This window comes from Pleurodeles waltl, chromosome 3_1, assembly GCF_031143425.1.
Source record: "Pleurodeles waltl isolate 20211129_DDA chromosome 3_1, aPleWal1.hap1.20221129, whole genome shotgun sequence".
NCBI lineage: Eukaryota > Metazoa > Chordata > Amphibia > Caudata > Salamandridae > Pleurodeles > Pleurodeles waltl.
In genome coordinates this window covers 351,858,389-351,883,645 of record NC_090440.1, presented here as the reverse complement: position 1 = coordinate 351,883,645, position 25,257 = coordinate 351,858,389, and the positions used below count along the sequence as shown (strand labels likewise).

The window sequence follows — 25,257 nt, the reverse complement described above, 5'->3', positions numbered from 1 at the left end:
ACAATGCTCACAACATCCCGGACACCACCGCGAACTGCTGTAAGAAGGCTCGTGTCCTGAAAGAGACGGGCGGACTAATCAGCCAATCAGCACTTTAGAATTCTGTATGGTGCAGTAGGATTGGCTGGGGTGCCTCGATTCACCAATACTTGGTCACTGTATACATCATCTGTACCGCCCACTCATAGCCAACTCCCAGATTATATTTAGCTGTGGGATTGGTTGTTTTTATACCCGGAAGTGCTAAATTTACGGAGAGACAACGTCCGTTAAAACATTAAAGACGGACGACGGATATAAGACTGAATGCACGGACGGGTGGTATAAGTAGCAAGCAGTGGCCACCGTAGAGGTACTGTAGATAAACATAAGACTGATGCTATGTAAACTGGTTATTTGCTATAGCTGACTTCCAAATAATACAGCCAGTGCTGGTGGCGTACAATACTGTCGGCGCGATTAATCATAGTTTCAGGGCTCAGGGACGTAATATATTGTCAAATAAGTGCTAAGATGTGAAAAGAAGGTGCGTTATAGATACACAAATTGGGACTATATTAAACAATGAGTATATATATATTGTTACCTAACAATCAAACCTTGTGAACGGGAAGTCATGTCTCTAGTGGATACTTAACTATATATACATATATATATAATTTTACGTAAGGTCGTTGCTGATTTGAAGTGTTTATGTTACGCACTGGTGTCATCATCACCCCTCTGGGTTAATTTTAAAAAACACTCATGTTTCCTGTGTCATTACACCTAAGGTATATCTTCGAGCATTTGTAGAATAACTGGCAAAATGAAAACATTTTTCATTCTTCCTATCCTTAGACAAAGCGAGAATCTGTGACTGCTGTTTTTTAACATTGAAAAATTTACCTGTAGCAAAATGTACCACCGCTTGCGGTGTTCTCTTGCATTGTATTTCCAGTAGAGTGTATTTGTGCGCACCTTATTCTTCTGCATATGTTTATTATTATGTTTTCACAAGATGGTGGCAAATTGTTATTATTTTAGATTTAAAGGTAATTTGCACATACAGCGAGCTTCTCATTCAACCGTGTTTATATTTACTTTGTGCTTCTTCTTGAACCTTTTTGTTTGTGGTGTTTGGGATAAAATGTTCTGTTTCGTTGATTTGTGTTTTTTAAAGGTGCAAGACAAGATTAACCCTTCTGCTTTGGTGTGTTAGTTTATTCCTCTTGTAGCATCTAGGCACAATTCGGCTGTATTTGGTTGTTAAACAATGAGGTGAAATCTTTGCCCAGTCAGTATTACCATGTGAAACAAGCATTTGCAATGCAACGGGTCTCGCGTTTGCTCGTGTTATAGCTGATAGCGTTGTAAACGCCTAACCTGACTTTTCACCTATCGGCAAAAGTGCATTTATGTACATAACCCGAAAAAGTGCAATTAACTGTGTAAAGCGCTCCACTTCAGCCAAGCGAGATCGCGCTGGGAAAATAGAGAAAAAGTAGTCCACGAGCCAGACAGAAAACAGCGAGCCTCGCATGTTTTCTGTACTTGGTCGATGCGATCTAGGAGGGCTATCCACCGGAAAAGGCATGACATGTGCATGCCTTCCACTAATAAAATCAAGCAGATTCTAACAGGCAAGCCCACAAGCCAATGACAGACACTGATGTGACGTGGACAGGGCTCCGAGCCCTTTTTAATGACTAAAGCGTCTTGCTTAGCGAAACGCATGCGCAAGCGACGCAGGCTCGACCCTAAAAAATGACAAAATAGTGAAGTAATGCTATAAAAAAACAAGCATTTGCAATGCACTGGGTCTCGTGTTACATCAAGTCAGAGCTATTAGGGTTGTAAACGCCTAATCTGACTTTTCTTGCCACATTAAATTAAAAACAAAAAAAAAACTAGAGTGATAGCGCTGTGTAAAACACAGCGCGATCGCGCTGAGGAGTGCAGAGAAAAAGTAGTCCAGAAAACATAGAGCCTCGTAGGTTTCCTGTAGTTTACTGGTGCTCTCGAGGAGGGCTAAAAACTGGAAAAGGCATGACGTATGCATGCCTTTCACGAATGAAAACAAGCAGATTTTAAAAGGCAAGCCCACCAACCAATGTAAGTGACTGACGTAACATGGGCATGGTTAAAATCCCCCTAAAGGGAAATTAGAAGAGGGACGGAGCGCTTTGCGCTCGCCCCTAAAAAGTGCCACGCTATGCCACATCATTTACAATTTCTTGAAGTATAATCTAGTCAACCCAGCCACATAATTTGGTGCTCCTCTGCCCCACGATCCCAATGGCCATGACTGTGATCTAGCCAGATGGGCACAGTGTCTCCAATTTCCAGAATTTCTGAGCTATGTTGGCCACTTTTAAATTTGAGATACTACACCAAACAGACATATTTTCTTGATTTTTATGATATTAGTCATAATGTTTTCTATGCTGCTTTAACAATCGCTTCTGCCATTTGTAAGTTATTTAAAGGATAGGTTTTACTATTACCCAGTGTTATGGTAATCCAGTTGTTGATCTCTGAAGGATGAAAGGCTGAATTGGCATTGCTGGAACTCTAGCTTGTGACCTGCAGGTCACGGCAGGTGTCAACGATAGGCATTTATTCACTGAGCCATCTGCCAGAATATTATTCGGAGCTGTTCTTAGTATATAACATCTCTTTGAATTATTTTTCAGGGAAAACGTGCTGCCGCGTATTACAGATCACTATAGGGTTTGTGTACAGTCTGGCAGTGTGACATTGAGGACTTTTGTGTCTTAGATCTTTTATTTGAAATCAATGCAAGGATCCAGTGAGAGTTGTGTAACTGGGGATCCAGCTCCTTCACATTGCTGACTGAAATGCGCCCTAAAAGTAAAACTGCCAGAATTCAGAAGGATGTAAATAGCTTTGTGGTATGAAAAAACTGAGGGGGTCTACCAAAGGGGCGTGGCTTTAAAACGTAAGCTAAAAATTTGTGCTTAGCATAGTGTGCCCCCCGACTCATATGTAAAGAGTAAAAATGGACAGCCCGATAGGGACCTGTTTCAGCACCTGCTTTTAATAACTGCCGGTGCCCAGCACCGACTGGGCCCGGTCCACTTAAAGCCCTGGTTATACCTACCTTCAAAAATATCCTTGCTTCTCACCAGTAATAACAGAGGTTTCTAGTAGTAGTGCACAACGGTATTGATGCTTGGGTAATCTAACAATGTCTTTAAATTGTGGTATAGTTGTGTCTTAACCAATTCACATTTAACTTAAATTCTGGCATTGTTGTGTTTTAGCTCAACAGTTACTCTCCTGACAAGCACCAATTTTTACAAGCTTTTTATTTTTACTGCACACCAGAGTTCATTGGTTTTTACAGCTTTCACTCACTACTATCTTACAGTTCAATTGCTCATTCGAAATAGGCTAACCTTGCTAAGAGGTAGAGTTGTGATTACTCAAGACTTTTTTCAAGACTAGATAGTGTGTTTTAAGTCTACCTAGGAGGACACATTACTTATCTTGTCTCCAAAGTTAAAACATTCAAAGCTTTCAAAATCACTCATCCGAGCTGTGCACCGTGAATGTGGGAAACTGCAATGAGCTGCATCATTTTACTCTTGCCTATACTTTGTCTGTAACATGCATTATAGGAAAATCTGTTCTTTAAAATTAAGTGCACTAGTGTAATCTCTTTACACAGAAGACACTTTTTGTGTCACGATTCACTCTTTTTGTGTAGTCACCATGCGTTCCATTATTTCACTAAGACTAAGAAAATCGATATGCATAGACCAGTTTTGTTTTTGATAGTTGTCATAAAGCTGTAGCCCGTCATCTACAAAATACAAAGAGATTTACGCAGAAAACTTCAGACACTGCAATCAGTGTCCTTTAAAGAATAATTAAGTCAACCAGCTCTATTTTGTGTCGATACTGGAAATGAAAACAGTTCTTGGAAAGACTGGAAAGGCAACAGAAAAATTCGGAAATCGAAAGTAATTCGCACTACGTTGTGACTGTTAGTTTAGTGTTGGTATGTTTGGGTAAGTGAGTGAGGAGGCTCGTAATTTGATATGTGAGGTTACGTATTAAAGCTCCGATGCCACCCCATCATATTGCAATGTTTGCTTAAAGCTGACAGAGCGTCATCTGTTTTCATTGTGAAATGTCTTGCTGGTATTTCCTTGTTCAACTACATATTTCTCATTCTTTCCAATACACGTCATGATTGAACAATGTCTTTTGAGCTTTAAAGCCTTTGCATTAAGTCTAATTCAGTTCCCACACACTTGAATTCAAAACTAATTTTCAGTTTTGGGCCATCTGGTCTGTGGACACGGGGGAGATGCTTATGTAGGATTTCGTTTGCACATTTAGAAGATGTTTATTGGTCACTCACATTTAGAGAGAAACTACCTAGGCACCTATATCACTTCAAGCATTTAAGAAGCATTTCTGAATAATTTCTTACTATGGTTGAGACTTGACCAGTTGCTAAATACTTAGGCAGTAGATTCCAAAGATTTGTTCAATTTATTTAGTAAAGCAGTAACTCGAGTTGCTTTCAAGTTGCAGTTGTTCTTGTGGTTAACAGAAACTCTCTTAAATGTAAAAGCTTACCAGTCCGACCCAGCTAGTACCATCTTCTGTTCCTGCAGCTGTTGGTGACTATTGTAGCTATTTCACTGAAACAAAGAACCATTTTAGTCCTAATACACATTGTTTGTTTGGACTGTAATGCTCTGAGACGTAATTGGCTCCTTTTAATGCTTAAAAATATCTCCGAAATCTAATGAAAAAATTATTGAGAAAGTGTCTTTCTTCAGTAGTTAGTTAATTTATTTTAAAACAACTTGTGTTGCATGTCTACACATTTCTTGTGAAAGCTCCTATTTCACAAGTACATTTCCTATGCAATTTGGGGTTTTAGCTTTGATACATTTCAGTGCAATCATAGGGTGACACATTTATCATTTTGCATAGACAGTAAAATTAATCAAGGCAAGCATTAGATAACAGTTCAGATGGCATCCAGTTTTACTTTGGGGCTCTTTACTATCTAAGAAATGAAATCTACAGTGTTTTACAGATGTTATAAATAAATATTTGGTCACTGACAACAGACTCCAAAGTGTTTACAGCTAGGCCAAAAACCTTTATTAGCTAATTTCTCTAGATCATGGATGTCAAATGGCTCACTTGAGCACATTTATCGCAGCCAGTATAAGTGGCCTTTTATATTGCTAAAGTAGGTCCCTGTTAAGCTTCCATTACTTTCTGTGGAGATGGAGGTGAAAAGGGGAGGGAATGCATATGTTAGGGAGATGGTGTATTGATCTGTGGAAAAAAATCACGCATATTGGGTATTTTTTAATGGCACATGGGTTATTTGGGATGAGTTTGTGTCCTAGTAGTTGTGTTTAATACCACAATAAACAATTTCATGGCACATCAGGGAAAACCTCTTTTGTGGATATCTAATCCGAATATTAGTAATTTAAGGTGGAAGCCCAATTTTATATCGTTAAGAAATTTGGAAAACACTGTATTGCTTTCAGTATGGGCTCAGCACTGTCTGGTTTGGCTACCTTCAATCCCAGGTTGCACAGATTGTTACCTTTATAATCCCAATTACAATATAATTTAAGTAGCAGGTATAAGCAGTACAGTAGTGCACTTTGAATTTGAAGCAGTGCTTAAAGTGGAAATCTAGAAGTGCAGGTACTAAATATTAGTACCTGTTTACTCCTAGCAAGTGCCCGTACTCGCCCATTAATTGTATTGTAGAACTGCTGCGAAGTGCAGGTGCTGTCTCTTTCAAATTAACTAAGTGTAGGTACTTATTGTCAGGCAGTACCTGCCCATTTAAAGAGCTGGTATGCAGTACATTAGGAAGTAATTCATTGGTGGACAATAGAACGTTTTAGTTTTGGAAAGCATGATTTATTTTTTTCATTTCTTTATTAGTTGAGTAATCTTTGTTTACAAAACTATTTAAAACTATAAATGCTTAAATCGATGATCAAATGTAAAACAGTTTTAGGCAAGTGCTGGACCTGTAATACAGGAAATAAAAGTAAGTTAATCCTGGCAATGCTGCCTCTTTTAGAAAATTTAACTTCATTACTGCCACCATTACCCCATGGCATATTTTGTCAACTGTTTCTTCATCGTACATAAACATGTCACTATGTGGGCACATAGTTCATTGGTGTCCCCACTAAAGCTCAAAGTAAGTGTTTTTAGCATGGCTTTAGGAGGGAATCACATTTCAAGGAAGCTTAGATATAGATATATTAACTGAATCAAGTGTTCTGTTTTCTGTGCCCCGTTTATAGACCACGTTTATATGAAAAGTGCACACTGGCCCACCCAAACCTGAATTCTGTAGTATTGGTTGTAGTTCGAAATGTAGATAACCATCTCTTACCTTCTAAGACGATGGAACATCTAAGTGTCTTCAAATCTCAAAGAAAAGATAACTGTTTCTAATTTATTTCCTTAACGTTTTTGAGAAGCATTTGTTGCATGCCCTTCTGAAAGAACAGAAGTTGAGAAACCTTTTTAAAATGAATTTTTGGAGAGGTAGCATTGATAGTTAATGCCAAACTGCTGTTAGTGCAAATCTACCTATTAAATATTCAAGGTAGCAGGGTTAACGTAATCCTGTTTATGTTCAGTAACCTGCCAACAAACCTTCTTTAGCGCTGCTGATTTTCAACATGATATGCAGACAACCAGATTGGTGATTATCCAAAAAGCCATTTCCTCAATCGCTAAACGTTGTCATAGCACAAAGTACTTTTGAGTGAAGTTCAGCTTTACTTACCTTTAAAACTGCAGTAGTCGAGCGACATAACAGATTTGTAGAATGTGTATCCATGGCATTCCCAATATCAACCACCTTTTGTTTTTAGATTTATTAAAATAATCCAAAATTTTCAGAAAACCTGGCCTCTCGATAATCATTGGATTTTATTGAAGAGAGTTCACCCATTTACTCATTTTCTTCCTCCCAAAAGTGATAATTTTGGTTGTGCTTTGATTTATGGTTAGTTTATTACAGAGGGCCAATTCTTTTAAAGCAGAGGTGAAAGATACCCACTGTTTTGCAATGCAACAAAATTGTCTCATCAGCATTGGTCAGTACCATCACATGACTTTGTCCAATTTTAGTGGTAATGAGCGGACTCCATTCAAATGTATTCTACACGAGCAGTGTAGAGGGTGTATACCATGGTTGCTAGTATTGTTTTAGCTTCTGATTAATGTGAATTTTGGAAGGAACATACTAACAAAGCGTATATTCACCCATGTCCTCACGTAAAGATCCTGGATGGTCTCAAACAGTGCTTGATTTGGAAAATAAGTGCAGCTACCTACATTTTTGCTTTGAAGCCTGCAAGCGCTGCCATTGAATGTCTAGGATGCTGAATACCAAGGCTGCGTAGTCTTGATTCCACAATATACCTCTTTAATCCTCCACCAAACACTCCTTGCTCCTTTAGCTCCCTCTTTCAGGTTCTTTTTTCAGCTCGGCTTTCTTTCTTTGACACTTTTTTTTTCCCCTCTCTCTTGCCCTCCGTCAAAGTACAATGAGGAAAAGAGAGTGCTGGTCACAAAAAATGGAGCCAACTGGTAACTGTCCAGCTCAAATTAAATACTGGCCTCAAATAACATAGAATCTATTCCCCAACTCTATAGCTGAAATCACAAAATGCCACAGTCAGCACTGACAAACGCACTAGAATAAACAATTAAACACACAAAGATTGTCATGCTTGTGCCTCCTGGCCACATCAAATATAATCGCCAGAGCTAAAATGTTATCCTGAGTCTAATAGCTTAACCTAACTAAATGAAACTCAGATAAAGAGGTTTTTCTCAGTCACCCAAGCACGTAGACTTAGGAGCAATACTGCAGTAAAATGTTTTGCTTCAGGCTGCAGAAGAGCTATTAGCCCGTAGTTTGTTAGTTTCTCCCAGAGGCCTTTTATTTAAAAAAAAGAAAAGAAAAGGAACATTGACCATGCCATGACTCTGGTAACTGACCTGTACCTATTTGTTATTATTTTTTTGTATTGTTTTTCACCATAGGTCACTTTTCAGTGCTGAGTGCCAAATAAATGAGGTGGGTGGAGAATAGACAAATATGATTTAATTCTGTGACTTATGTCAGTAATTCAAAACTGTTTGCAAAGTATAAAAGGTGGGACTTTAGTGTTGTTGCAAACTCCAGCAGTATGATTCAAGGCAGATGTATTTTTAAGAAGGAAGCTTCAAAGAGAGGGGCCTGAACTTTGGTGGCATCTTGCCTATGTGTAATCCTGTCAGATGGTCACAGTGTCTCCAATTTTCGTTTTTTTCTGTTATTTTGGCCACTTCCACATTTGAGAAACTACACTATAAGGAGATATGTTGTTTGGCAACCAGTATGGGGATTTCATGGTCTTTGACATGTGGTCATATCTCATACCGCCTGTGCAGGTGTAAGTAATTTGGTGTGGCATTAGTAGAGGGAGTGTGCCTTACAGAAGCTACACATGCGATAAGGCCATTTTGTAGTCATGATTACCTGCGGCATGATGGTGCAGGTCAGTCTTTAAAGTGAAATCTCAATTTTCAGATTAAAGAATTGGAGGCAGGGGGGCCAGCCCATGCAGGCGGGAATGTGGAAGAGAAGTAGCCAGAATCCACTTAACCCAGGAGCAAGACCTTGATTTTGGAATTATTCAATAAGTCATTTAGTATACTTCTATCACTGGATGTTCAGAAGGTATTTTCAAACGGTTAATTACTTTCCATGCCCTTCTATAGCTTATGATGTAGAGGTTTGCTAGTATGCTTGTTGTAGCCAATGTCAGAACCATTGAGAATAGCCACCAATAGAGCCAAATAGATGTAAAATGTTGTCAACAGTAGAATAGAAATCTGAAGCACACTACAGTCAATCTTTGTGTTCAAGAACAAGCAGCAATCCAATTTCACCTTGTAGTTATTATTACTGAGGACGGCAAACAAAGCATTTGAGAGATGTATCATTGATAGCCTTAGATTGGTCCAAGTGTCGTAGTTGGACTCTTGCTCTAGGCAAGACTGCTGGTTTAGGGATGACAGCACTTTTGTTTGTAGGTGACTAGGCCAATCCTACAAAAAGTCGCAACTGATGGGCCCAACCCTCCCGGCTCACAAGCAGTTCCTCACCAAAACCCAAACAGTAGAAGGCTGCCTTTATGCATCGACTCAAGGGTGCAACATCTCAGGGGAGCTGTGGTTAAACAGAGTTTACCCTTTTTTCACGTGAGCAACATGTCTCAGTCATACACAGGCAAAGAAAGAGATGCAGTGAAGGTTTCAATAGGTTTCATTAACAAGACTGCGATCTATTGTAAGTTGCATGTGCTGCAATGCTTAGGATAATGAACAATGCAAGAAACAAAATTGTAAAAACTAGTCATGAAAACAAAGACTCCCACCATCTTACAATAACATAAGTAAAATAGATGTGAGATAGGCCCTAATACCCTAGCATGATGAACCTATTCTCTAACCTAAAGAGAGCTAGGTGTGTTAAACCTAATCTGCCAGTACCATATCCATGAGAAGAGCCCCCAACCCTCGTGGCCTGTGAATGAGGTCTCTAGATCAGACTCCGTGGTGAATCGAAGGCTGGGTCTGCATCAGGGAGATGTGCAGCATAGATAGTGCTGATGGCATCTGGTAGGAATCTCTCTGCTAATCATGTCTGTGTGAGATGTATTTATACCGATCTTGTAGGACCCCTGACGCAGGTATGTTCCCAAACAAGAGATAAGGCAAGCTTGGGGCAGCAATTATATAAACAATTCCCTGAAAAGGTACATTATGTTATTGTCACACGAACGTGTGAAAGTACATGACGTGTACGTATCTCATTTATCTTTGACACTTATAGTGATGCCTTTACAGAGTGGCACTGATAACGTAAAACTAACATATCTTCCTAACTATAAACATGGCAGGCATCTTGATAGAAATAAATACATGTGCTAAAACTGAGAAAGCTAAGTAGGTTAAAAGTCACTAGGTGACTGGGGCACAGGCCTGCAAGCTAAAGACTGGTATTGGGGGTGACAATTCCATGCATCCTAGTGGCTCCACTATGGACCCCCAGTACTGCCAAACCAGCTCTCTGAGGCCTGCACTGCAGCTACAGCCTCTGCTACCTCACAGGCAGGGTTCTGCCCTCCTGGGGTCTGGGCAGCCCAGTCCCAGGAAGGCAAAACAAAGCATTTCCTCTGAGAGCAGGGTGTTGCAACCTCTCCCTTTGGAAATAGGTGTTACAGGCTGGGGAGGGGTAGCCTCCCCCAGCCTCTGGAAAAGCTTTAAAGGGCACAGATGGTGCCCTCCTTGCATAAACCAGTCTAAACCGGTTCAGAGACCCCTTCTCCCCTGCTCTGGCGGGAAGCTGGACAAAGGAAAGGGGAGTGATCACTCCCCTGTCCATCACCACCCCAGGGGTGGTGCCCAGAGCTCCTCCAGTGTGTCCCAGACTTCAGCCACCTTGCTTTGCAAGGTGTGGGAGCACTCTGGAGGGCTTTGAGTGGCCAGTGCCAGCAGGTGACGTCAGAGACCCCTCATGATAGATCCATACCTGATAAGGTAGCCAATCCCCTTCTCAGGGCTATTTAGGGTCTCTCCTGTGGGTTCTCCTCAGATTCTGCTTGCACGTTTCCTTCAGGAATCCTCTGCAACAACTTCAGACTCTTCTGACCTCGGATCAACAGCAGCCTGCTCAAGGAAATGCTGTAACTGCAACAAAGTGTCTGCAAGAGAAACTTTTCTTCTGCAACCTCAGGTCCAAGTCAGCAACTGCAACAGTTTCCACAGTGCCCATGCTCTGGGCACTCCCTGTCTTCATCCTGCACCAGAAGGTCCGAAGAAATCTCCAGTGGAGTGACTGAGTCACTCCCCTGCTCCTAGCAGGCATCTTCCAAGGCGACGACCGGTACCCTGGGACTCCTCTCACGGCGACGAGCATGCTCCTAAGGACACAGATGGTGAACATCATCGACATAGACTGTCCTGAGGTCCTGCTGACGCAATTTGGAGGATGTAAGACCTTGCCTTCCCCGAGAACACTGGTACCCCTTTGTATTGTGTCTTCTTCGCCTCCTGAGGCCTCTGTGCACTCTTTGCAAAATTCCTTCGTGCACAGCCTGGCCCAGGTCCCCAGTGCTCCACCCTGAGACGCTCAACTCGCTGAGTTGTTCTCCGGCGGCGTGGGACCTTCTTTTGTTGTGCTGCATCAACTGCGTTTTACACCTCCTTTGAACCTGGATCCTGTGGCTTCTGGGAGTGCTGGCTGGTATCCTGAGGGTTCTTTAAACTGCTGAGGGCCCCGTCTTCCTCCTCGCACAGAGTTGGGGCCACCAGGTCCCTCCTGGATCCATCCAGTGCCATTTTGATGAAAAACACACCTTTGTCATAGCCAGGGCTTGTTAACGCCTTCTAACACGAAATCTCGTCTGCAGCGATCTTCACACCGTGGGACATCTTTTGCATTACACAGGAACCCGCTGACACCTTCCTAGGATGCATTTCTGCAGTCGTCTACTAACCGGGGACTCTTCTTTTGCACCCTCTTCTGGGTTGCCAGGGGCTCCTGTCCTTCCTGGAACTTCTTTTGACTTCTGGACTTGGTCCCCTTCCTTTGCAGGTCTTCAGGTCCAATAATCCAGCAGTTTTTCTTTGCAGACTTGGTTGGCTGCTGCAAAATCCCAAAAACGAGGTGTAGTGTGTCCTAAGGAAACTTGCAGTACTTTACTCCTGCTTTTCTGGGCTCTAGGGTGGGGTGATTTACTTACCTTTACTGTATTCTTACTCTCCCAGCAATTCTGCACACACTACACTTGTCTATGGGGGAATTCGTGATTCACATTCCACTTTTTTAGTATATGGTTTGTTGCCCCTAGATTTATTTTCTCCCATTGAATTCTATAGGATTTCCTACTGTTTGCACTGTTCCAGGACTATTTACTTGTGTAATTTTGGTGTCTTGTGTATAATACTTACCTCCAGAAGGAGTATTGTCTCCAAGATATTTTTGGCTTTGTTTGGTAACACTGAGTATTGTCTTTACTTGTGTATAGGTACTGTGTAACTATGGGCCAGATGTAGCAAATGGGTTTTCCCATTCTGTGTCAATGGGAAAATGTGTTCGTACATATGGCCCTATGAGTGGTATTGCATGAGCTTTGCATGTCTCCTAGTTCAGCCTAAGCTGTTCTGCTATAGCTACCTCTGTCAGCCTAAGCTGCTAGAACACTGCTACATTTTACTAATAAGGGATAACTGGACCTGGTATAAGGTGTAAGTACCCAAGGTACCCACTACAAACGAGGCCATGTGTCTCATATTTGAGCGAGCTGGCCGCATCGGTGTGCTTTTGGGCCCCGTGGAGTTGGCAGAGGCCCTATCTGGTTCAATACTGGGCGCTTAGGCCTCGGCACCGATGGGGGTCTCTTGGATCTGATATCTGATCCGGAAAGACGCCCAGTCCTCCGGCATCGTTCCCAACGTTCATGCTCCCGGTGGCGTGGGCCTCATTCTAATAACATGATCTGGAGCCAGAATGGTGTAGCAGATTCTGGCACCAACAGGTGCCAGGTCATTGCCTGAGCCTTTCTGTAATCAGCCAGGCATTTGTGAGGAATGGGAGGGGTCTCGGGACCCTCTGGAGTCCCAGTTGGAGCAAATGGACTGGTATGAAGAGTTAGAAGTGGCCAGTGGACTGGATAGCTCTCCAGATACTTGCATGCTCTCACCTCCTACGGTGGCTACGGAGAAGGGAGTGGAGTGGAGTGGAGTGGAGTGGAGTGGTGCATAAGGGCAGCTGAGGTCTTGGGCCTAGATCTGCCTACAATGCCAGTCAGGACTAACCTCCTGACTGAGGTGCATCAGCCAGGTGTTTCCACATTGGAACTGATGTTACCCTTTAATGAATCCCTCAATGATTTCCTGCTGGGGACGTGGTCCAAACCCAGCACAGGTGCTCCTGTAAACAGGACAGTTGGCTGCCGCCATCTCCCAGCTTCGAGTGATCCTAGCTTCCTCATGCACACCCCACCTTGGAGAGCTTGGTGGTCCAAGCCTCCACTTCCCATGGCACCTTCCCTTCCCCTGGACAGGGAATCCAGGAGGTTGGACCAGCTTGGGAAGATGTTTTCTTCTTCCAGCTTGGCATTGAGGTGGGTAAACATCTCATGCTTATTGGGGCACTTCCCCATATTTTATCGGATACGGTGATGCAGGTGCTGCCTCTGGTCCTGGAGGACTTGCAGGTCACTCTCTCATAAGCAGTCAAAGATGGGAGGGGTGCAGCCAGATGTACTATCAGGTGTGGATTGGACAGGACTGACTCGCTGGGTAGAACAATTTCTTCAACGGTGGCCCTTCGACGTCACGCCTGGCTTTGTACATCTGGGTTTTCAGGGGATGTCCAGACAAACCTTTAATTACATGCCCTTCGATGGGTCCTGTCTGTTTGATGAAAAGGCAGACTGCACTGAAGCCCTTCCAGGACTCCCGGGCTACGGCCAAGTCCTTAGGCCTCTCGGTGACCCCTCAACAATAGTCTCTCTATTGCCCCTTTCAAGGCTTCGGAAAGGGCAGGTATCACAATATCCACAGACCAGCCACCGTCCTCCGCCAGGCCAACATCTTGCACAGGGACACGGTCTTTCTGCCTTCAGACCCAGAGGGTCTGGCCAGAAATTGTCCACCACTCAGCCCCCCACCTCCACAACGTCCAAACCCTCGTGTGACTCTGCAAGACCATGTGTGTCCAGTTGGAGGGTGGATTAAATTTAATCTCTCTCAGTGGCGGTACATAATATCGGACAAATGGGTCTTGTAGATCATATCATACAGAAGGGCTATTCCTTCCCTTTCAAGTTTTTCCCTTCCCCCAATGCCTCCATCAAAAGAACGGCTGATGGAGGATCATTTAGTTTTGCTCCTTTCTTGGCCAATGGAGCCATAGAAAGGGTCCCGATATCAGAAGTAGGCAGTGGTGGTTGTTCACTTCTTTCTGGTACCCAAAAAGAACAAGGGTCTTCTCGCTATTCTGGATTTGTGGGACATCAATCTCGTCCTCAAAAACGAGAAATTCAAAATACTCACTCTGGCTCAGGTCTTGTCTGCTCTAGACAAAGGAGAATGGATGATACCGTTAGACATACTTATTTCCATATTCCCATCCTTCCTGCACACAGGCGTTACCTGCAGTTCAAGGTAGACCACAGGCACTTTCAGTTTACTGTGCTCCCCTTCAGTCTCACCAGTGACCCTCGGGTGGTCACCAAAGTGATGACAGTGGTAGCAGCTCATCTGTGCAGGTTAGAGGTTTCAGTCTTCTCCCTACCTCAACAACTGGTTGTTGAAAGCTCTGTCACCCCAGGCTGTCATCATCCACCATCAGACTACGGCAAACCTCCTGCATTCACTGGGGTTCACTAAAAACGTCCTGAAGTCACACCTTACTCCCTCTCAGAAGCTCCCTTTAATCGGAGTTGTTCTGGACACAGTGCAGTTTCGGGCCTTTCTTCCTGAGCAGCGAGTCCAGGATATTCAGGTTATGATTCCAATGTTTCAGCCTCTATCCTGGTTTTCTGGTGGGTCAGACTCCGAGGCTGTTGGGCCTCATGGCCTCCTGCATCCTGGTAGTCAAATATGCCAGATGTCATATGAGGGCTCTGCAGTGGGACCTGAAGTTCCAATGGGCACAGCATCAGGGAAATCTCACCAACACAGTTCAGATCTGGGATGGAACTGCAAGAGATCTGCAGTGGTGGTTAATGAACTGCGATTGGGTCAGAGGCAGACTCCTGTCCCTTCCCCAATCCAAAAAGGGAGCACCCTGTCTTACATTTCAGCTCGAATAGCCTCAAAGCATCATGATAAATGCAGTCATTAGAATGAATTTGAATAATATTTCAAAAAGTCTTTCACCATAAATGGGTGCAGCAAGTGCTGTAACGTTGTAAAGTTTTTCACCATAAGTTGGTGCGGCGAATGCCGTATCTCCAGACACGTGTTTCTGGCTTTCGGCCGCCATCAGCGGAGAGCTAAGTGTGGCAGGCGGGGTTGCTTGAAATGCTGCCTAAACGTATTCTCAGGTTTTTGTACCACTCAGTAGGTGCACAGGTGCTTCACCAGAGCTCGTCAGCTCAAAGGCTCACGGGAGCCGTTAAATACACAATCCAAAAAGGGAGCACCCTGTCTTACATTTCCACTCGAATAGCCCCAAAGCAGCCCCAACCAGAGTTTACAGTAGTGACAGATGTGTCACTTCTGGGATGGGGCGGCCATAAGGGAGAGGTGGAGATCAGAGGCCTCTGGCGCATTTAGGACTCCGTATCAACTTACTGGAGCTCTGGTCGATCTGAGTGGCATTGAAAGCATTTCTTCCTGTTGTTAAAGGGAAGATGGTGCAGGTGTTAACGGACAACACCACCACGTTGTGGTACTGTAACAAGCTAGGCGGTGTGGGGTTGTGGAACCTTTTTGAAGAGGCCCTGCATCTCTGGACATGGCTGGAACAGCAGGGCATAACCCTTGTGCCAGGGCAGACAAACTCAGCCGTCGATGCCTAGTTGATCACGATTGGTGACTCCACCTGGAGGTGGCACAAGAACTCCTTCAGCAGTGGGGAGAGCCTTGGTTTGATCTGTTCACCTCCACAAAAAACGTGTGATGTCAGCAGGGTTGAGTTTTGGAGTTTCCAAGGTGGCACTCGCTCAGTGACTCTCTTTGTCATGAGTGGAGCTCAGGCCTCCCGTATGCCTTTTCCGCCCATACCACTTCTCCCCAGAGGTATTAAGAAATAGCGGGCCCAAGTAATCCTGGTGGCTCCAGACTGGACAAGGAGTCTGGTATCCCGAGCTTCTGAAAATGAGTATCATTCCTCTGATCAGGCTGCTCTTTCAGAAAGATCTTCTGTCGCAGCAGGGAAGGTTCTCCAACCCAACCTGTTAACTCTATGTCTTCATGCGTGGAGATTGAGCAGTGGCAGTTGACAGCTTTTGACCTTCCTCCAGAAGTCTGTAAAGTTATTCTAGCAGCTAGACGTCCCTCCACTAAGACTGTATATGCCTGCTGTTGGAATCGCTTTATAAATGAATGTACAGAAAGATCTATTGATCCTCTTTTTGCTTCTCTCTCTCTGACATTCTTCTCTTTGTCTTATCCCTTCTCAGCAGGTCTGTCTTGTGCACTCTCAAAGGCTATCTTTCCACCTTATCGATGTCAGCCTTCATTATTCAAATCAGCTATTGTACATAGATTTCTCAAAGGGCTTGTACATATGTTTCCCCCTACACCCTTTGTTATGCCTCAATGGGATTTGAATCTGATTCTCACATTTCTTATGCATGCTCCATTTGAGCCACTGCACAACTGTCCCCTCTGGCTGCTTACTCTCAAGACAACCTTCTTGGTGGCAGTAACATCTGCCAGGAGGGTGAGTGAGATGCAGGCTCTCATCTAAGCTGCATTATCTCACCATGTTCCTGGACAGGGTGGTACTTAGAACTCGTGCCTCTTTCCTCCCCAGGGTGGTGACCCCATTTTACTTGGGTCAGAGCATCACCCTGCCCACCTTCTTTGCTCCACTGTGTAGGAAATTCACTCTTCTTGCCATAGTTGCCCCCACTTCTTGTCTGCTACCAGTGTGCTTTAGACTGTTTTCACTGGGATCCGGCTAACCAGGAACCCAGTGATTGTGCTCTCTCTCTCCAAATTTGGTTGCCTAAGACCTTTATTGACATACTGGTGTTCCCTTATAAGTCCCTAGTATATGGTACTTGGGTGTCCAGGGCATTGGGACACCAGAGGTTTCCCATGGGCTGCAGCATGGATTATGCCACCCATGGGAGCCCATGCAAAATGTCTGCAGGGCCTGCCATTGCAGCCTGCTTGAAAAGGTGCATGCATCCTTCACTGTAAGTAACCCCTATGGTAGGCCCTCCTAGTCCAGAGGGCAGCGTGCAGGTTACCTGTGTAAGGGCACCACTGCATGAGCAGAGGTGCCCCTACGAACTCCAGTTCCATTTTCCTGGACTTTGTAAGTGTGGTGAAGTCATTTTACCCATGTACTGGACACAGGCCAGACCTGTGTCCAGCTACATAATGGTAACTGAACCTGGGCATGTTTCGTATCAAACATGTCGGAATCCTACCCCAATACTGTTGCCAGTATTAGTTGTATGATTCCATGCACTATGGGGGCTCCGTAGAGGACCCCCCTAGTATTGCTCCTACCTGTCTTCTGGGGTTTTCTGGGCAGACCATGCTGCTGTCGCCTAACAGACTGGTTTCTGCCTTTCTGCTGCTTGACCAGCTCAGGCAGGGGAAGGCAGAAAAAAATGATTTCCTTTGGGAGAAGGAGGCAGCACCCTCTCCCTTGGAAATGGGTGTTACAAGGCTTGGGAGGGGTAGCCTTGAAGGGCACATTTGGTACACTCCTTGCATAAAGCAGTTTTCTTCAGCCCAGGAACCTCCGATCCTTGCACTAGGTCAATACTGGACAAAGGAAAGGAGTGACGACTCCTCTGTCCATCATCACCCCAGAGGTGGTGCCCAGAGATCCTCCAGGTGGCCACTCAATTCTGCCATCTTGAAACCAAGATGTGCAGAGGCCCATGGGAGCATCTGAGTGGCTAGGTCAGACAGGTGATGTCATAGACCCCTCCTGATAGGTGATCACCTTGCTAATTTACCAAACCCCCTTTTAGGGCTATTTAGGGACTCCCTTGTGTGTGGGTCCCCAGATTCGATGTGCAAGACTCTACCAGGACTCCTCTGCATCGTTTACTTCTAGCCACTGGAACTGCACCTGGACTCTTCAGGTACCGACAAAACTGCAACTCCAACGATGACCTTACTTTGCAACATTGTTTCTTTGGCTCCTTCCAGTAATTGCAACATTTGCCCAGCTATGCATCCTCTGGGGTCGGTGAGACTTTATCCTGCAAGACGGAATCTCCCTTGGAGTGAAGGTGTAACTCTCCTGCATCTACAGGCACCTAAAGCAATGATGTTTGACTGCATGCATCTGCTCTCCTCTGGAACTGCTTGGATCCAGCATCACAGGTGGTGGTCTGGAGTGGTCCCCTTGGTCCTCTCTGCCAGCTATCCAACTTGGGAGACTGAACCCTTGCCTCTCCTTGCAGGACAGTACCCCCACGCACCCCGGCTCTTGCAGCTACCAAGGCTTGTTGTCTCCTGCTCTGAGGGATCTTGAGGCTCCGAGTATCCCCGGCCCCCAGCACTTCTTCTTGCCAAGCACAGTCTTCTCTCTACTACTCCTGCGACGTCGGACTCCTCCAGGTGTGCTGATTGGGCCTCACTATGACTTACTGTGCCTGCTGTCAGTAGGTTGGCTGTGGGGGTTGCAACTGCTTCTGTTGGCTCTCCTGACTGCTGAGGGTCAGTCTGGATGCTCCTCGAAGGGTCGAGTCCCCTGGACCTTGCTGGTCCTCTTCAGCCTTGCAACTTTTCTTTTGCCCCTCTTGTATTTGCCAAGGCTTGTTGTTGGTTCTCCTAAACCACTGACCATCTGTGACCCGACAACTGACGTGGGACACAATCTGCATTGCTCCAAGGACTCCTCTGCAGCTCCTGGGCTCGACAGCTGGTCGTCGTCTTCCTCCTCCTACCCGGTTCTTCATCCACAGAAGGGTGGGTAGCTACTCCTGCCCCTACTGGACACTCCATCGTGGACTGCACTCTGTCCCCTTCTTTTGCAGGTCCTCTTCTACTGGAATCCACCTTTTGGTTTCTTCTAGTCTGATCCTGTTCTTGTACAATCCTTTTTCCAAGTCCTATTGTTTGTCCTTGGGAAGACGAGGTACTTACCTCTGCTCTTCTGGTTGCTGGGGGTCACTCAGGTATTCACCTCTTGGGGGTACTAGTACTTCCAGCTCCCTGCTAACTCCATATCCTTGGGTGGGGGACTTCACTTCGCATTCCACTATTTTAGTATATGGTTTGGCTCTCCCCTATGGCCCTCAATATTTTTATACAATTCTTGCCAATGCTTGTTTCTATGCTAATTTCTGATATAAGGTTTGTGTGTGTGGGAAATTATATAGTACCTATCTCCAGTTGAGGGGACTGCCTATGAGTATTCTAGTATTGTGTTACTATAATAAAGTATCTTTATTTTTGTAACACTGTGTGGTTCTTTCATGTGTGATACGTTGCTGTGTGAATATTGTGGTATTTGTAGGAAAGTAGCCTCTTTCTAGCTTGGGTACCCTCACTTTTGCCATGTTTGTCAGTATGTTTGACTCTGTCTACTGGGTTCCAGCTAACCCGGACCCTTGTCGTTTTTTTCTCTCCTCTAAATTGTACTTATTTCTTCCCACAATTGGCATGCTGGTCCGCTCATGTAAGTCCTTAGTATATGGTACCTAGGCACACAGGGCAGGGGTTCCAACGTCCGCCAAGTAGGTGACCTCACCCTTTTTCTCCACTATGGTGTGGGGGCCACTCCATTTGTCTTGGAGTGCCCTGGGAGCCACATGCTCCAGGATCCACACTTTCTGCCCTGGCTGGTACACAGTTAGGACAGCCTTCTGGTCATGCCACTGCGTCTGCAGTTCTTGGCTGGTCTGAAGGTTTTTAGTGGCCTTTTTCCTGTACTGTGCCATCCTGAATCTGAAACCAAGTACATAATCCACAATTTCTTGTTTAGTGGACTTGAAGTTGCTCCCAGCCCTCCCTTACAACAGCAAGTGGACCCCTAACAGGGTGTCCAAACAGAAATTCAAAGGGGCTGTAGCCAACTCCGTTCTGAGGAACGTCCCTGTAGGCAAAAAGGAGGCATGCTCTACACGTAGGTCTGTGGACACTACAACTTTCTTTGGGCCAGTAACCCCAAGGCTCAAATCAACAACTGCTGTGAGGTGGCACACAGTATTGTTGTTGGCATAAGTCACTTGGTACTGATGACCAAGTAGGTGTAGCTCAGGGGATACCAGTTTTTCAGTCACCATAGTGCGAGAAAGTAGCTTCTTTCTGGCATGGTTACACCTATTTTCGGCCTGTTTGGCAGTGTGTTTAACACGGTCACTGGGATTCTGCTAACCAGGACTCCAGTGCTTATGCTCTTGTTTCCCAAATTTGTCACTACATACTGGTAACCCAGTATTTCATCCCAAATTGGCATACTGGCACCCCCTTATACATCCCTAGTATATGGTACCTAGGGCATTGGGGTCCCAAGGAATCCCTGTGGGGTGCAGCATTACTTTTGCCACCCATAGGGAGCCCATGCAAAGGCTCCTGCAGGACTGCCATTGCAGCCTGCGTGAAATGTTGCATGCACCCTTTCACAGTGCTTTTCACAGCCATTTTCACTACACCAGGTCAATTATAAGTCAGCTATAGGTCAGGCCTTCCAACCCTGAAGGCTGGGTGCAAAGTACCTGTCTGTGAGGGCACCCCTGCACTAGCAGAGGTGCCCCCATGTCATCCAGGACCATTTCCCTGGACTGCATGAGTGCGGGGACACCATTTTTTACGCGTCCACTGGACATAGGTCAATACCTATGTCCAGCTTAACAATGGTAACTCTGAATATGGGAGCATCTGAGTGGCCAGTGCCAGCAGTTGATGTCGGAGCCCTCCCCTGATAGGTGCCTACCTGTATAGCTGACCAATCCCCCTTTCAGGGCTATTTAGGGTCTCTCTTCTGGGTGTTTCTTCAGATTCGGATTGCAAGACTCCAGCAGAAATCCTCTGCATTCTTTACTTCATCTTCTACCGACGGAACTGCATCTAGACCCTCCAGGAACTCTGCAAACTGCAACAAGGAAGCAAAGACAACTTCTGCAACATTGTATCTTTAGCTCCTGCCAGCAACTGCAACTGTTTCCAGGTCATGCATTCTCCGAGGACTGTCTGTTTTCAGTCTGCACCAGAAGCACTGAAGGAATCTCCCATGGAGTAACGGAGTCACTTTGCTGCTTCAGCAGGCACCTCTTGCAGCGACTTCAGCGTGGGGTCCCCTTTCCTGAGTACGAGCATGGATCCAGCAACACGGGTTGCTCCGGACAGTCCCAAGGTCCAGCTGTCCAACTTTGGGGGAGGTAAGGGCTTGCCTCCCCACGCAAGACAGTACCCCCGTGCACTGTGTGACTTGCAGTTGGCAAGGCTTGTGTGTGACCTTCCCCGAAGTTCTTCGTGCACAGCACAGCTTAGGCCCCCAGCACTCCATGCTGCAACGCACAGCTTCCTAAGTAGTTCTCCGGAAGCATGGGATCCCTTTGGATTGTGCTGTGTGGGCCTCCATTTGCACCTTCTTTGTCCCCGTGCTGTGGGACTCCTGTGCGTGCTGCCTGGTCTTCTGAGGGCTCTCTGAGTTGCTGAGAGCCCCTCTGTTTTCCCCTCCTGTGTAGAGGCCACCAGATCCTTCCTGGTCTCGGGCAGCACCATTTTCCGCTAAGTGACAGCATTCCGTGTGCCAAGGATTGTTGGCGGAATCCAGCGATACAAACCAGACTGCAATCATCCATCCGGCGTGGGTCATCTTCTGCACCAACCAGGCACCCACATCTATCTCTCCACTTTTGCACCTTAATCCAGTTTAGGAGGGGCACCTGTTATCCCTGGACTCCTCAGTGCTTCTTGGACTTGGTCCCCTTCTTCCGCAGGTCTTCAGGTCCTGGAATCCTTCGTTGGTGTCTTGCAGTCTCTTCTGGTGCTTGCATAATCTTCCATAACGAGTTCTTATGTGTTCTAGGAAACTTACTGTGATTTGCTCCTGTTTTTCTGGGGTGGGTTCTATTGCTTACCTTTTCGTGTTTTATTACACTCCCAGCACCCCTCTACACATTACACTTGCCTAGGTGGGAAAACCGACTTTCGCGTTCCACTATTTTAGTATATGGTTTGTGTTCCTCCTAGGCCCATTGCAACCTATTGAGATTTTCACTATTTGCACTGTTTTCTAACTGTTTACTTACCTGTTTTTGGACACTAGTGTATATGTTGTGTATATTACTTATCTCCTAAGGAGGTTTAGTTTCTAAGGTATTTTTGGCATTTGTGTCACTAGAACTAAAGTACCTTTTATTTTTGTAACAGAGTATTTTCTTTCATGTGTGTGAGTACTGTGTGACAACAGTGGTATTGCAAGAGCTTTGCATGTCTCCTAGATAGGTCTTGGCTGCTCGGCTGCAGCTACCTCCAGACAGCCTGGTGTCTAGATCCTGACTACGTTTCACTAATAATGGATAACTGGACCTGGTATAAGGTGTAAGTACCTTTTGGTACCCACTACAAACCAGGCCAGCCTTCTACACATAGTGACACTGGCATCTATGTCCCTGTAGGCCCCTGCCTGAACACCATTTATTAACGGCAGCTGCCTGTACTTAGCCATGTTAAAGGGACAGGCAGCAAGGGTGGCAAGATCAATGCCCCCATCCGAGGCTAAAACAGACTCGGTAGTCTCCATAACTAGGCCAGCCCCCACCACACGTCCTAAAGTGAGCCCAGCTACACCCTTGAATTGGCTATTGTTACCTGACCTACCACTACTGCCGTTTCTAGGGGCACTATTGGTAGAGGTGGGAGTTGTAGTGGTGGGTGGGTTGGTGCTTTTCTTAGAACAGGAGCAGTCCCCTGGCCTATGGCCTTTGTTTTTACAAACATAGTACCAAGGTTTTTTTGTTATAGGAAGAAGAGGTTTTGGACCCACTCCCAGAGGAATTTTGTGGGCCTGATGAAGACTCTTTAGGTTGGTCTTTGTCCCCACCCTTGTCCTGAGACTTACCTGCTTCCTTGTTCTTGTCTTTGTCACCCCCTGTGTGAGCGTTTCTGCTCACCCATGTTCTGACCCATTTGTCTTCTTTCTCAGTTCTTGGGGAGAAGTCAGATCTGAGTCTACCAAGTACTGGTGCAACAAATCAGACACACAATTATTAAGTATATACTCTCTCAGAACAAGACTGTAAAAGCCCTCATAATCCGTGATCTTGCTACCATGTAACCAGCAAGAGCAATCCACAAAATCATCCCAAACTTGGGAGGACTCTTCTCTGGTCTCTCTGAACTTTATCCTGTAGTGTTCAGTGGTAAGACCAAACCCATCCAAAAGAGCAGACCTAAACACAGTGTCCTTGTCAGCATCTTCCTCTCTGACAGTAAGTTGTCTATCCCTTCCCTTGTCAGAGAAGGAGAGCCAAAGGATAGCAGTCCACTGTCTCTGGGGGGGGACCCTCTGTCCTTGACAGGCCCTTTCCGGAGTAAAGAACCACTTATGGATGTCATCCCCCACCTTGTAGGGGAGAACAACTTTCCTGGGGTTTCTGGAGTCTGAGTCCTCCCTGTCCCTAGGCTCCCTGAAACCAAAGCTGCTGCCACCATAGGGTACTAACACCAAGCTCTCTTGCGCTCACCCCCTCTCCCCTTCCCTAGCTAGGGCTAGGTGTTGTTGTTGCAGCCTCAGCTTCTCCTCAGCCAGCCTCAGTTTCCCGAGGCTCCTGTCTAATGAATCTTTTTCTGGAGTTGAGCAGTGTCTCCCCTCCGATACTGAGGTGACATGAGTGGGCAGAGGAGGATCTGTCCCTTGTTATGTTAGCCCTCTGGGTACAAAGGGGGGGGGGGCTACCAAATGGCTTCCCCTCACACTAACTGTAGTGCTCCCAGCTGCACTAAGAGGTTTTCTAGGGACCCTGTGATCCTCTGAGGGACCCTTGTGCCCTTCCTCAGTGTCTAGATCTTCTCTTTCTAACACTGGGGTGGGGGGCTAGAGTCACCATCCTCCTTCTCCTCCTGGCCGCAAGTATGGTCCTGGTCATCCTGGAGGAGAAGGCCTAGGAGCAGATTCTTGTTGCGGTTCCTCCCTGTCTTCGTGCTCCTTTCTGTGCACCTCTCCCTCAATTTTTGGAAAGTGAGGCTCTCATAAGGAGAGTCCATAGCCTGAGGTGTGCCCTGTCCTGAAGGCATGTTTGTGTTAGAGTGGTGTAGGGTGTGCCTAACCTCTAGCCTCTCTTACCGAAGTTTGGAGAAAGGGCTATACCTACCCCCTAGCTTACCCAAACTTTGAGACCAGACCCTGACACTATGCACTGTGTGTACCCCTTAGTCAGTAAGTGGTCTTTCCTGTAAAAAGTACCAAGTGATGGGGTGGTAAGGCAATTGCAAGTGCTTATCCCACCGCTGCACCACCAATGTAGGAAGCTGGCCTGGTATGTGGTTGGAACCTTGGGTACCTACACCTTAAACCATGTCCAGGTATCCCCTCTTAGTAAAGTGTAGGCAATGTCAAGAAGCCAGGCTCTTTAGAGGCAGCTGTGTATAAGCAGCTAAGGCTTATCTAGGAGACATGCAAAGCTCATGCAATACCACTATAGTCACACATCACTTACACTCATGAAAGAAACCACACAGTGTTACAAAAATAAAGGTACTTTTATTTAGTGACACAATATAAAAAGGCAATGCTCCCTTAGGAGGTAAGTAAACACCCTAAATATATACATTAGTAATTAGAAATAGGCATATAAAAGGTTAGAAAACAGTTCAAATGTAGATAAGCATTAGTGACCCTAGGGGGAGCCGAAACCATATACTAAAAAACATGAAATGCGAACACAGGACTTACTGTGACCTGGTGCAGTGACCTGTAGTGACAACTGGTGCATGCACCTGTTTTATGCAGACTACAATGGCAGGCCTGCAGAACTCTTTGCATGGGCTTCCTATCATCGGCAGAATAACTGCTGCTGCCCATAGGAATCACCTGGTACCCCAGTGCCCTGGGTACCTAGGTACTATATACTAGGGACTTGCATGGGGGGGCACCAGGATGCCAATTGTGGGAAGAAAAAGGTACAGTTACTAAGTTAGGAGGGAGAGAGCATAACCACTGGGGTCCTGGTTAGCAGGATGCCAGTGGACACAATCAAGCACACTGACAACAGGCAGAAAATGGGGGTAACCATACCAAGAAAAAGGTCACTTTCCTACAAATGGTGACCTATTTTTCCATAATCACTTGTAGCATGGCAATATTATTTAGTATTTCCTAAAGCCTGCTTGTTCAATTTAATTTACCTTTTCCTCAGCTCCTGCAACAACGGAAATGTTCCCAAACAATCTTTCCAATACCTTGTAGAGTTTAGTAAGGCAGTTTGCCTATAGTCCCTTTTGGTTATTCAGTGGAACAATGATACTCTTAGTCCAGGGTGCTAGAATCACGGCATGTTAATAACGATGCTGGAACACAGGTGT

At 45.5% G+C, this 25,257-nt stretch overlaps 1 protein-coding gene across 2 annotated transcripts in view; it reads left to right on the top strand.

Moving 5' to 3' along the window:
* The first annotated feature begins 230 nt into the window (after nt 1-230).
* The window catches only part of SECISBP2L (SECIS binding protein 2 like), a 435,435-nt gene continuing 410,408 nt past the window's right edge, over nt 231-25,257 (top strand). Inside the window, exon 1 of one of the 2 annotated variants that reach the window (XM_069222506.1) lies at nt 231-352. The gene's annotated coding sequence lies outside the window, so the exon portion shown is untranslated. The remainder of the gene's footprint in view (nt 353-25,257) is intronic. The other variant, XM_069222505.1, reaches the window with a different exon arrangement.